Raw genomic sequence first — 12,802 nt, forward strand, 5'->3', positions numbered from 1 at the left:
ATAACAATCTGATTTAGGCTTTACCCACACTATCTTTCAGATGGTGTAGAGTGCAGGTACCTGGACCTGAGTGGGCGCAATCACTATATAAAACAACATTGTGTGACAAAACCCATCACAGTAGAGTTAGAAATGTGATGGAAACCCATTTCACTTTTTATTCAGTACATGGGAATTTGGCCCTAACTTGCATGATATGTAACATGTGACAGGAACGAATACGAAACTTGTCGGTCTTACACCTAGCTTTGAAAGGTTTGTGTGGGGGAAATTTCTGCTTTATGACAAGGTGTTATGATAGATTGAGGACAGCTCCAATATCAGTAACATGGCATATGCGTAACGGAAACCATGAATAACAAGCCACACGCAGTGGTGGATGTCCATGAACGAATGCAACAAAGATTACATGGGCCAACCCAGGTGACAGTCAGTTATGAATAGGCCTAAGTAATTCTATGGGGCTCGAGGCTACACACTCTGCTAGACTACCTCTGTGTCCCATCATTTCATATTCACATGGTGAACAACGCTTTCACACACTGCTCGTCCCAACTGCTTGAGCGGCAGACGTTGACTTGTTAGCATGGCATTACAACAGGAAACGGTGTGGAGAATGAAAAGAGGAGTGATACTACAACCCCATGCTATGTGAGGAAATGGCCTGAGATGGAGACCAACCAAACAGATATCTACAATGGGAAGGGGGTTAAGCGTATCTGCCTTCGGTATAACCACTCAAAAGGCAGCCAACATTCTACGGTTGGGCGGTTTTACGATTGCGTCGTCTATCAACGGTGTTTGACAGCCATCGTGGATAGAGACGACATCGTGTTGACAGAAACGATGGTTTAGCATATTTGAATTTGACTGCACCGCTGGAGTCTGGCAGCGCACAACCGCGCAGCGCAGCAGGGCGACATGCCAAATGTCCTATTCCCCCATTTGCCATAGACGAATACATTTCAGTGCATATGTCGTAGTTGTACTATCAACATAATGCAAGAGAACCATGTAGATTGTGGAAAGAGTGGAGAGCAACAAAGCAGATCAAATTGTCAGATACAGGGCCTAACGTGTTGTTGCCCCTCTCACGGGCATTTTTCAGCAGACCCATTGTCAGGCTTATCGTTTTAAAATCTTAACCCCATGATCAACCATCGACTGAATCTTTTGGCCTAACGGAGTCCCATCACAGAAAGTTGTTTGCAAATAGCCTAAATAAAAACATAGCTAGTAAGGGTGTGCCGACATGGCTATAATCGTATCTGTAAATCAGTTGATAGTCGGATCGGATGATACTCGTGATCAGAAAGAAAAGCTGTTTTAATATGCCTATGTAGATGTTGGCAATATACCTCCCTACACGTTTTCACTGCAGAAAAAGCTGCACATTAGGAGCAGCGTGCGAAGGAGGGTGTCACTCAGTTTGCTGTCACTCTGTTAGAATGAGCATCAGCGTTTCCTCTTTTTCCCACCCTACCCTTGTCCCACCTGTTAGATATTGTGCACATTGATAGCGTGATAGCAAACATCCTCGTCATGTGATTTATCATAGTAGCAAGCAGCAGCAATCTAAATGATCAGATCGAACATGCAAGGCAAAATTAATGGGTGAAATTATGAAGCGAGTGGACGGGGAAATACAGCTACATTCCATCCAATCAAATCAGCAGGATCAACGTACAGCCCGCCCTTCATCTTCACAGACAGGCAAACAATGTAGAACCTTGCACATGACTGACTGCCATGAGAAAAATGCGTGCTGGCAGTTTAAAATATACCCAAAAAATTACTACAAAAAAACTTGAATCATAATCGTATGCACCACATTTCCAATATCCATTATAATACTAGTTTTGTAAGACTACCCAGCAAAACCGTAACAGCTATTATAGTAATGAGAGAGAACAAACAATTGCAAGATAGACTAATGGATTAGGGAAGTTAAAACAAACCTGGTACGTTTCTGCTTTACTTGACCAAATTGTAGGCAAAATAAATTGTGTCGTCAGACAATCCCTTCTTACTTCTTGTGCCAATTTTGAGTGTTAGTGTAGCCCACTTCTATACTGTAATGAATGAAGTGACCAAGAGGAGAATCCACTTCCCTTATGCAACTGAAGGAAACTTGTTTAGCCTTATTGATGTATTGGTAATAGTACAGCATCGATCTGGATTCTAAAGTTTACAAAGTGGAATGAGAGCAAGTTGCAACATTTGCCTAATATCTGTAGCCTATCTTCACAAGCATTTCACCATTTAAATAGTTGTCCATTGAGGACCAGCTGAAGACCTCTCCCACCAAACAAAGAGAGCCCTCTGCCCAGTCTGCTCTAATGAAAACTCCTCTCCATAAATCCTGCTCTGGCCCTGGTGCGCTCCACACAGTGACAGGCCTAGGATCAGTCTCGCCGCCAGACCCCATTAACCCCTGGGCCAGCCTCAGGAGCAACCCCCATCCACCCTCTAAGACCCCTCCACTCTTTGTGTAACAAGTTTTTTTTTTTTACTGCAGAGTAAAGTAAAAAATATAATTAAGCTAGGTGCAGATATATTTTGTTGCCACAGTGACAGACAAACTTTTCAATAACAGCAAACCAGACAACGAGATTTCAGGATCAATAACCTCAAGAGCTTCTAGAAAACCACAAACACTGCTACTAACCAATAAACATGCATCCACAAAGACTGAAATTAACCTTGGTGCAAGAACATATACAGCCTTGCCTAAAAGAATGAAACGCAGAGTTATAACAGGCTTAAGCCTATCCACATTGGAGGGGCGCAATGCTATTTTCAAAAGCCGATACAGTATGCTGCATTTTCTGGAGGATATTGACAGGGCGTAATCATCCCAATTTGAAATAGAATCCTTCGGTGTGTGGTGTGCTTTGTCTTAGCAGTAACCAGGCAGCCTCTCTTCTCACATGTCCGTCGTAACACGAACCAAGGTCTTTCCATTGTGCAATCTCAGTCAACTCTAAAATAGGTACAGTGGGGAGAACAAGTATTTGATACACTGCTGATTTTGCAGGTTTTCCTACTTACAAAGCATGTAGAGGTCTGTAATTTTTATCATAGGTACACTTCAACTGTGAGAGACGGAATCTAAAACAAAAATCCAGAAAATCACATTGTATGATTTTTAAGTAATTAATTTGCATTTTATTGCATGACATAAGTATTTGATCACCTACCAACCAGTAAGAATTCCGGCTCTCACAGACCTGTTAGTTTTTCTTTAAGAAGCCCTCCTGTTCTCCACTCATTACCTGTATTAACTGCACCTGTTTGAACTCGTTACCTGTATAAAAGACACCTGTCCACACACTCAATCAAACAGACTCCAACCTCTCCACAATGGCCAAGACCAGAGAGCTGTGTAAGGACATCAGGGGTAAAATTGTAGACCTGCACAAGGCTGGGATGGGCTACAGGACAATAGGCAAGCAGCTTGGTGAGAAGGCAACAACTGTTGGCGCAATTATTAGAAAATGGAAGAAGTTGAAGATGACAGTCAATCACCCTCGGTCTGGGGCTCCATGCAAGATCTCACCTCGTGGGGCATCAATGATTGAGGAAGGTGAGGGATCAGCCCAGAACTACACGGCAGGACCTGGTCAATGACCTGAAGAGAGCTGGGACCACAGTCTCAAAGAAAACCATTAGTAACACACTACGCCGTCATGGATTAAAATCCTGCAGCGCATGCAAGGTCCCCCTGCTCAAGACCTGTCTCTTATACACATCTAGATGTGTATAAGAGAAAGATCCAGAGGAGGAATGGGAGAAGATCATGTGGTCTGATGAGACAAAAATAGAGCTTTTTGGTCTAAACTCCACTCGCCCTGTTTGGAGGAAGAAGAAGGATGAGTACAACCCCAAGAACACCATCCCAACCGTGAAGCATGGAGGTAGAAACATCATTCTCTGGGGATGCTTTCTGCAAAGGGGACAGGACGACTGCACCGTATTGAGGGGAGGATGGATGGGGCCATGTATCGCGAGATCTTGGCCAACAACCTCCTTCCCTCAGTAAGAGCATTGAAGATGGGTCGTGGCTGGGTCTTCCAGCATGACAACGACACGAAGCACACAGCCATGGCAACTAAGGAGTGGCTCCGTAAGAAGCATCTCAAGGTCCTGGAGTGGCCTAGCCAGTCTCCAGACCTGAACCCAATAGAAAATCTTTGGAGGGAGCTGAACGTCCGTATTGCCCAGCGACAGCCCCGAAACCTGAAGGATCTGGAGAAGATCTGTAGGGAGGAGTGGGCCAAAATCCCTGCTGCAGTGTGTGCAAACCTAGTCAAGAACTACAGGAAACGTATGATCTCTGTAATTGCAAACCAAGGTTTCTGTACCAAATATGAAGTTCTGCTTTTCTGATGTATCAAATACTTATGTCATGCAATAAAATGCAAATTAATTACTTAAAAATCATACAATGTGATTTTCTGGATTTTTGTTTTAGATTCCGTCTCTCACAGTTGAAGTGTACCTATGATAAAAATTACAGACCTCTACATGCTTTGTAAGTAGTAAAACCTGCAAAATCGGCAGTGTATCAAATACTTGTTCTCCCCACTGTATCTGCACAACATCAGGCCAGGAGCAAAGCGGCTGTGTCCAACTTAATGCCACTTTGATTGTGAGATTCATTAAGAGGCTTCTCTCTGAGCCAGCTGCAGTGGATCATGCCACTCTGTCGGACCGATTGAGTCAACCATAACATGCGCCTTGCACGGAATCAACCAGGTGCAGTCCACCAAGAAACCAATGAGCAAGAAATGCCAGACAGCTGTTGTTACTCATTCAGTGAGAAAGAAGGATGGGAAGAGGGAATAGGCCTGGGAGGCAGTTTCACGGTGACTGCTTCATATTTCCCTCTGTGTTCTGCATGTCAACTCAAGTGTTTACAAAGGTGTGCCAGGACATCCCACCCTCATGCCACTTCTATGACATTATGTTTATGTTGCAATGTCCGTAAGAAAGATACATGCTTCATATATATATATATTCCCGAGAATCACAGGTGCAGTGTTTGTGAATGGATCTGAAGAGCAAGCTTAATAACCTTCAGTAATTGCTAATTAGACTGTCTGTTATTCTCAGCAGTGCTTCCAGTGTGGCTCAGAATGAGCCACACTAGGCAGATAATGCTGCTAGGCTCTGAATGAGCTACTCATCATGCAGAAAGGACTTGCTCTTATAAGCAAAACACACATGTTTATACATCGTATATAAACCCAGTAACCCACCATTTCCTCGGAACAGTCACACACACCGACAGGTTGTAGTCATATAGGCTAGTTAATTACAACAACTAACCTAGGCTAATAGCCTATTCCCCTAAGAGAGCAACAAACCCACTTAACAATTGAGCTCAGTCAAATAAAAATTGAATGGATTCTGTTTCTGGAATTGTTAAGGGAAATAACGGAAAAGGGAAGGGACATCACCTGACTTGAAGGCTACTCATCACAGCCGGCCCCCTGGACTGTGTTCCTCATTGGGCTCCAACGGGCCGCGCCCCTCTTTCCGCGGTTATGGTTCCGGAACTGACACACCCACTAAATTTCAACATGCTGGTCACGTGGTTCCAAACATCGAATAGGTACAAAAATCCCCAGTGTCATTCAAAAGATAAGAAATATAATTTAAAAAACTGATACAGGGTACAACACTGCACATACCAGAGTTAGTTGACAAACAAACTACTCATCCCATACAGCATTGCGGCCTGTATCGTCCAATCACAGAGCAGATACAACTCAAGTGATCCGTTAGCGAACACGCAATGGCACATAAGGGCTGCAGTCCAAACACGTTACTTTTACCCCCCCAGCCCTTGTGCTAGCCACTTTCTCTTGGGGGAATCGAAACTGAATGCAGTTTGAGTGGAGGTCCAATTCACAACGTTGCCTCCTCAGCCCTCGATTTAGCTTGAGGGAGCGAGTGAAGAACTTTGGTCACTTGCGGGGTTGCTATGACCCACAATTTAATGCAAACTGTAGTCAAACTCTTGTGGCAGCGAAATGTCAAATTTAATCAACAAGGCTGCATTTTCAGCATGTCAGAAATATATACACTGCTCAAAAAAATAAAGGGAACACTTAAACAACACAATGTAACTCCAAGTCAATCACACTTCTGTGAAATCAAACTGTCCACTTAGGAAGCAACACTGATTGACAATAAATTTCACATGCTGTTGTGCAAATGGAATAGACAAAAGGTGGAAATTATAGGCAATTAGCAAGAGACCCCCAAAAAAGGAGTGATTCTGCAGGTGGTGACCACAGACCACTTCTCAGTTCCTATGCTTCCTGGCTGATGTTTTGGTCACTTTTGAATGCTGGCGGTGCTCTCACTCTAGTGGTAGCATGAGACGGAGTCTACAACCCACACAAGTGGCTCAGGTAGTGCAGTTCATCCAGGATGGCACATCAATGCGAGCTGTGGCAAAAAGGTTTGTCTGTCAGCGTAGTGTCCAGAGCATGGAGGCGCTACCAGGAGACAGGCCAGTACATCAGGAGACGTGGAGGAGGCCGTAGGAGGGCAACAACCCAGCAGCAGGACCGCTACCTCCGCCTTTGTGCAAGGAGGTGCACTGCCAGAGCCCTGCAAAATGACCTCCAGCAGGCCACAAATGTGCATGTGTCAGCATATGGTCTCACAAGGGGTCTGAGGATCTCATCTCGGTACCTAATGGCAGTCAGGTTACCTCTGGCGAGCACATGGAGGGCTGTGCGGCCCCACAAAGAAATGCCACCCCACACCATGACTGACCCATCGCCAAACCGGTCATGCTGGAGGATGTTGCAGGCAGCAGAACGTTCTCCACGGCGTCTCCAGACTCTGTCACGTCTGTCACATGTGCTCATGTGCTCAGTGTGAACCTGCTTTCATCTGTGAAGAGCACAGGGCGCCAGTGGCGAATTTGCCAATCTTGGTGTTCTCTGGCAAATGCCAAACGTCCTGCACGGTGTTGGGCTGTAAGCACAACCCCCACCTGTGGACGTCGGGCCCTCATACCACCATCATGGAGTCTGTTTCTGACCGTTTGAGCAGACACTTGCACATTTGTGGCCTGCTGGAGGTCATTTTGCAGGGCTCTGGCAGTGCACCTCCTTGCACAAAGGCGGAGGTAGCGGTCCTGCTGCTGGGTTGTTGCCCTCCTACGGCCTCCTCCACGTCTCCTGATGTACTGGCCTGTCTCCTGGTAGCGCCTCCATGCTCTGGACACTACGCTGACAGACAAACCTTTTTGCCACAGCTCGCATTGATGTGCCATCCTGGATGAACTGCACTACCTGAGCCACTTGTGTGGGTTGTAGACTCCGTCTCATGCTACCACTAGAGTGAGAGCACCGCCAGCATTCAAAAGTGACCAAAACATCAGCCAGGAAGCATAGGAACTGAGAAGTGGTCTGTGGTCACCACCTGCAGAATCACTCCTTTTTTGGGGGTCTCTTGCTAATTGCCTATAATTTCCACCTTTTGTCTATTCCATTTGCACAACAGCATGTGAAATTTATTGTCAATCAGTGTTGCTTCCTAAGTGGACAGTTTGATTTCACAGAAGTGTGATTGACTTGGAGTTACATTGTGTTGTTTAAGTGTTCCCTTTATTTTTTTGAGCAGTGTATAAACGAGATTGATTTTAGCGTCGGCAAATTGGCTTAGTCTCGCAGTGAGGAGCCTATAAAATGTAGCTAGATTCATAAACTTTTTTGGAATTCTGAATTTTATTGGAACAAATTACCAAACTATAAAACTAGCTAGCCAGCTGAAAAGATTTGGCATGCATCCCCAGATCCTCAAAAAGTTATACTGCTGCACCACCGAGAACATCCTGACCGGTTGCATCACCGCCTGGTATGTCAACTGCTTGGCATCCGGCCTTAAGGCGCAACGGAGGGTAGTGCGTGCGGCCGAGTACATCACTGGGGCCAAGCTCCCTGCCATCCAGGACATATATAATAGGCAGTGTCAGAGGAAAGGTCAAAAAATTGTCAGACCCCAGCCACCCAAGTCATAGACTGTTTTCTCTACTACCGCACGGCAAGCGGTACCGGAGTGCCAAATCTAGGACCAAAAGGCTCGTTAACAGCTTCTACCCCCAAGCCATAAGACTGCTGAACAATTAATAAAACGGCTACCGGACTATTTACTCTTTGTACACTGCTGCTACTCTCTGTTTATTATCTATACATAGTCACTTCACCCCTACCTACATGTACAAATTACCTCGACTAAACTGGACCCCCGCACATTGACTCGGTACTGGCGTATATAGCCTCGTTTTTGTAATTTTATTTAGTTACTTTTATTATTTTTTACTTTAGTTTATTTGGTAAATATTTCTTAACTCTTCTTGAACTGCACTGTTGGTTAAGGGCTTGTAGGTAAGCATTTCCCTGTAAGGTCTACACTTGAATTCGGCGCATGTGACAAATAAAGTTTGATTTGAGTCACTGTAGCTAGCTACCTGACAGGAGTGCTAGCCAGATACATAAGCTTACTAGGTACATTAATAGCTTCAGGTTGGTTGTTTTTAAGCTCAACTTTAAGATTTCCACCAAGGACGTTGCCTCTCCGATCATCACTTTCCGATCATCACTCTCCCTCGCTTGGGCAAGGGACACTTGTATCTGCTCTGTGATTGGACAATACAGACCACAAGGCTCATGGCTTGGTGCTCTCTGAAACATTAACTGAAGTTAAAAACACAATTTCTCAACACAGAGGTTGAAACATTCATAACCGATGTGCACTACTTCGTCATAATTATTTTTGCGATCTCTGTAGAAAATAGAACGTCTGTTGCACAGCAATATCACTATTGCTAATATTTGATATCACCACAGGTTGAGGATTCAGAATACACATCCGGAACTCCTCATTGCAGCCCTATTCACAGTAACAGCAGAGTGGATCGTCCCAGCCCACACCAGAGGCAGTCCCCTCCCAGGCAGCACACAGCTCCAGCACATAGCAGTTTGGAAAAGGACCTGTACTGTCTGCCCTGCTGTGACATCATATAGAACTTACTGTACTAACCCCCCCCCCCCCCCCCCCCTTTCTCCATCGCTTTTCCTCTAAACAATGGCTGCTGCTATTTCAGGAATATTTCAAAAGCAGGACGCAACAGCTCTTGACTTAAGGTACATTCCAGTGGTGTTCTGGTTTAGCTCTTTGTGGTGTGACTTTAGGAAATTGACATACCGCTATTGAACATAGGCCTATGCAAACTGAGGAATTGCGAATTTACATCTGAAAAGGTTTCGCACAGTGATCTGAAGATTTCCTCCCCTCTCAAAGTGTACAACAGACTTGTATAGCCTACTAGCTATTCCCTCTCATCTAGTTCCATTACGGGTTTCATAATGCTAGCATTACTGGGACTAGTAGTAAAACTGTCTGCCACGGTCTCCCTCCGGCCTCACACTGAGCACGGGATAATCTCTGCCCCCATTACCCAGTTAGACAAGGGGGGAGGGTGGGGGGGGTATTTTGTCACACAAACAGTTATCCCTTCCCTATCCAAAACACTGGACTAACTGAGTCCAGATGACAGGCAGGGTATCGTGACTGCTCTGAGGCTGGACTTAAAGGAGGCTAAACCACCTCTTCTCCCACTACCATGGATTATCAGCCGACTTGGTGATCTCAATCCCTGGTTAGAGCAGATTATCCTGTTTAATAGAAGAGTCAGACTGGACTGCACTTCAAGGTGTTATTTCATTCAGACAACATATTCAGACACAGAAATCCTGTCTACAAGATTTAAAGACCAACAACACACATCACTGAGCAGGGGTTACAATAAAGAGGTTATCCCACCTCCTCAGTTCCTTATCAGTCTTGAGCAGGGAAGCATTCAATAATGCATCAATAAGCACAAAATAAATAGGCTATTTCAGCTGCTACATAGATCACTCTTGTGGCTTTATAGGAATAATTTACAGGAAGTGTTTGTAATATGCTTGATGTACGATGATGCATGATATAATCAAATCAGAGGAAACTATCAAGGCAGATTGTAGCCGTATTGCTGCCAAAACTAACTTAAAGCATAGCTTTTTAACAAAGTAAAATATATAATCTTTGACAAACTGTTCTCTACCCACTCTTGCAGTGAACAACATCATTTGATATTGGATTGTAAAACAATTTAATCTATGCCATGCATTTTACCCAAAATGCCAATCAGAGCAGCTTGGCCTTGTTCAATAACCACCAGCAGCATTTCATATTATTCAAATATACGCTGAATGGCATTTGGAGCCAATTTCCTTTTTTATTATTGTAATTAAACACTTGGCCTGGGCTCTGGCATTTAATAATACAACAGAATTCATGGAATTGACCTTATTAACTATGGTCTGTTCCTCAAAAGGGCCAATACAGAAATAAAGATCTTACCCCAATTTCATGCTCTCTCAAATTATGTTGACAGTGCAATTTCACTCTGTTTATATTCATCAATCAAGATATGGTATTAGGCAAAGCATGATCTAGCCTGATTGACATTCGAGTCAGTCCAATAAGACTTATGTTCAGCAATATTCTTGTTATGTACAGGTAGCTGCCAAAATAAAGGAAACACCAACATAAAGTGTCTTAATAGGGCATTGGGCCGCCAGAACAGCTTCAAAGTTCCTTGGCGTAGATTCTACGTGTCTGGAACTATTATCGGAGGGATGCAACACCATTGTTCCACGAGAAATTCCATAATTTAGTGTTTTGTTGTTGGAAAACGCTCTCAGGCGCCGCTCCAGTCTCCCATAAGTTTTCAATTGGGTTGAGATTTGATGACAGACACAATCACACACCCTTTAAAAAACCCTGTGTTCCTTTGAAACCCCTCTTTCAAGTCACAGATCTCTTCTAGCTATGGTAGCCAAAATAATGGCCAAGTTTACTTTTTATACATGACCCTTAGCATAATAGGATGTTAATTACTTAACTCGGGAACTACACCTGTGTGGAAGCACCTGCTTTCAACATAATTTGTATTCCTCATGTACTGAAGTGTTTCATTTTTGGGGGACAGTTAGCCTACCTGTAGATCAAACTCTTTCTAAAAGAGCCCCTGATAGACCCCTTATAGTAGACTAACCCTTTTAACTCTAAAATATGAGTTTGCTCAATGAATACATTGTTTAAATTCCTAATTGTAATTCAATAAATTATCATAGAGAGCACTGATTGACCTTTTGTCCCCCTTCAAAACAAGTGTTGTTTTCTGACCATGATCGTGGTAGTAGTAGGGATTTGGAGGTTGACTGGGGTGAGTCATGTTTTGGGTTAAGTATTCTCCCTACCTCTATCATTACATGAAATAAGCCTTTGTTCATTTCTTTATGAATGTCTCTGTGCAGTACAACTTTCACTTCTTCCCAACTTTCAGACAGGTCATAGAAAAGTAGGCAAACAAATCATTTGACAGGCAAACATTTTCTATAGGTAGTTAGCTGCCTACCTTACTTATACATTTCGAATAATATGCCAACAAAACTGTTTGTGTAAAAGCACGCCAAATCGTCGCCGCAGTACGCTTCTAAATTAATTCGGTAGTCAGGACCCCTAACGTCAACAACAACCAACGTGAATCACCGCGCTGTGTTGATAAACGTATCACAAATCAATTAATCTGGCCATAGGCGTAACTGATTAATTGTTCCCAGTGCCCACTATCTAGGTAGTTAGCCAAATGGATTAAATACATTACTAAAACACGGGCATTTCATAAGATGCCTGGTTGGTGACAAACGCTTACTAGCTAGTTAACTACTTTAGGTACCCTGCTAACTATGCTACCTAGCGAATGATTTGTTGTTTTATGACTAGGTCTAGCTAGTCATCAATTGGCATAATCCGAGTTCGCATTAGTTTTCTAGAAAGGTTCGCTATACCAGCAAGTATATCAAATTCTGTATGCTTGTTAGCGATCGAACATTATTTATATGATACGGTGAACTAGCTAGCTAGTTAGCTGGCTAGTTCGCTGTTAGCTAGCTAGCATTGTTTAGCGCGGTGTTAGCTAACTGACTCGAAGCTAACAAATGATAGCTACTGGTTTGGCTGGCTAGCTAGCTGGAGCGTGTCAACCTCAGTAGCGGTACGGGTAAAATAGCTAACAAATAAGGTGACCATTTTACCGTATAATTCCAGTCTTTGTATGTTGTTCCTAATGTATTAGCTAGTTTCCGCTTTTGGTAGGGGTTTGTTTTTTCCAGAAGTAATCCACATGAAAGAAGAGTTTTCGTTCTCAATCGCTCCACTCCTTTCTACTTGCGGCAAATGTCGCGTCTACTCCATAGACTATAAAAAATACTCTCCCCGAGAATGGTGCTGAAACGCCTCTCTTGATTCAGGTCTTTTGATAGGTCGCATGTTCTCGCGCTCTCTTGCTCTTGCCTCTCAAACCCTCTCGTTCAATCAGCCAAGTAAGCCTTTGCCCTATTTAGTGTTTCTCGAGTGCCTAATATTTTATTTTTGATTTTGATTTCTCGTGTGTTTTTGTTCTACCTTATGTTCTTGTTAGTATTACATTCTTATTAATTACTGCATTGTTGGTTTTAGAGATTGCAAGAGAGGCATTTCACTGTACTTGTGTACGTGACATTAACCAACTAGAAACTTGAAACTAGAATATAAACAAATAAGAGCACAGATTTTCAATTTAATCTGATGCTGCTATTTTGAAAAGACCAACAGTGTGAAAGAGTCTCACCCTCCGATTAGTTAGACAGACACATAGCTAATCATTTGTAGTAAAATAATGACCTTT

General features: G+C 43.4%; 1 protein-coding gene across 1 annotated transcript in view; it reads right to left on the reverse strand.

Moving 5' to 3' along the window:
- Positions 1-12,358, reverse strand: part of LOC111958137 (nuclear receptor corepressor 2) — a 131,495-nt gene extending 119,137 nt beyond the window's left edge. Inside the window, exon 1 of the mRNA XM_070437103.1 lies at positions 12,171-12,358. The gene's annotated coding sequence lies outside the window, so the exon portion shown is untranslated. The remainder of the gene's footprint in view (positions 1-12,170) is intronic.
- Positions 12,359-12,802: the final 444 nt, after the last annotated feature.

Source organism: Salvelinus sp. IW2-2015, linkage group LG33 (assembly GCF_002910315.2).
Source record: "Salvelinus sp. IW2-2015 linkage group LG33, ASM291031v2, whole genome shotgun sequence".
Classification (NCBI taxonomy): domain Eukaryota; kingdom Metazoa; phylum Chordata; class Actinopteri; order Salmoniformes; family Salmonidae; genus Salvelinus; species Salvelinus sp. IW2-2015.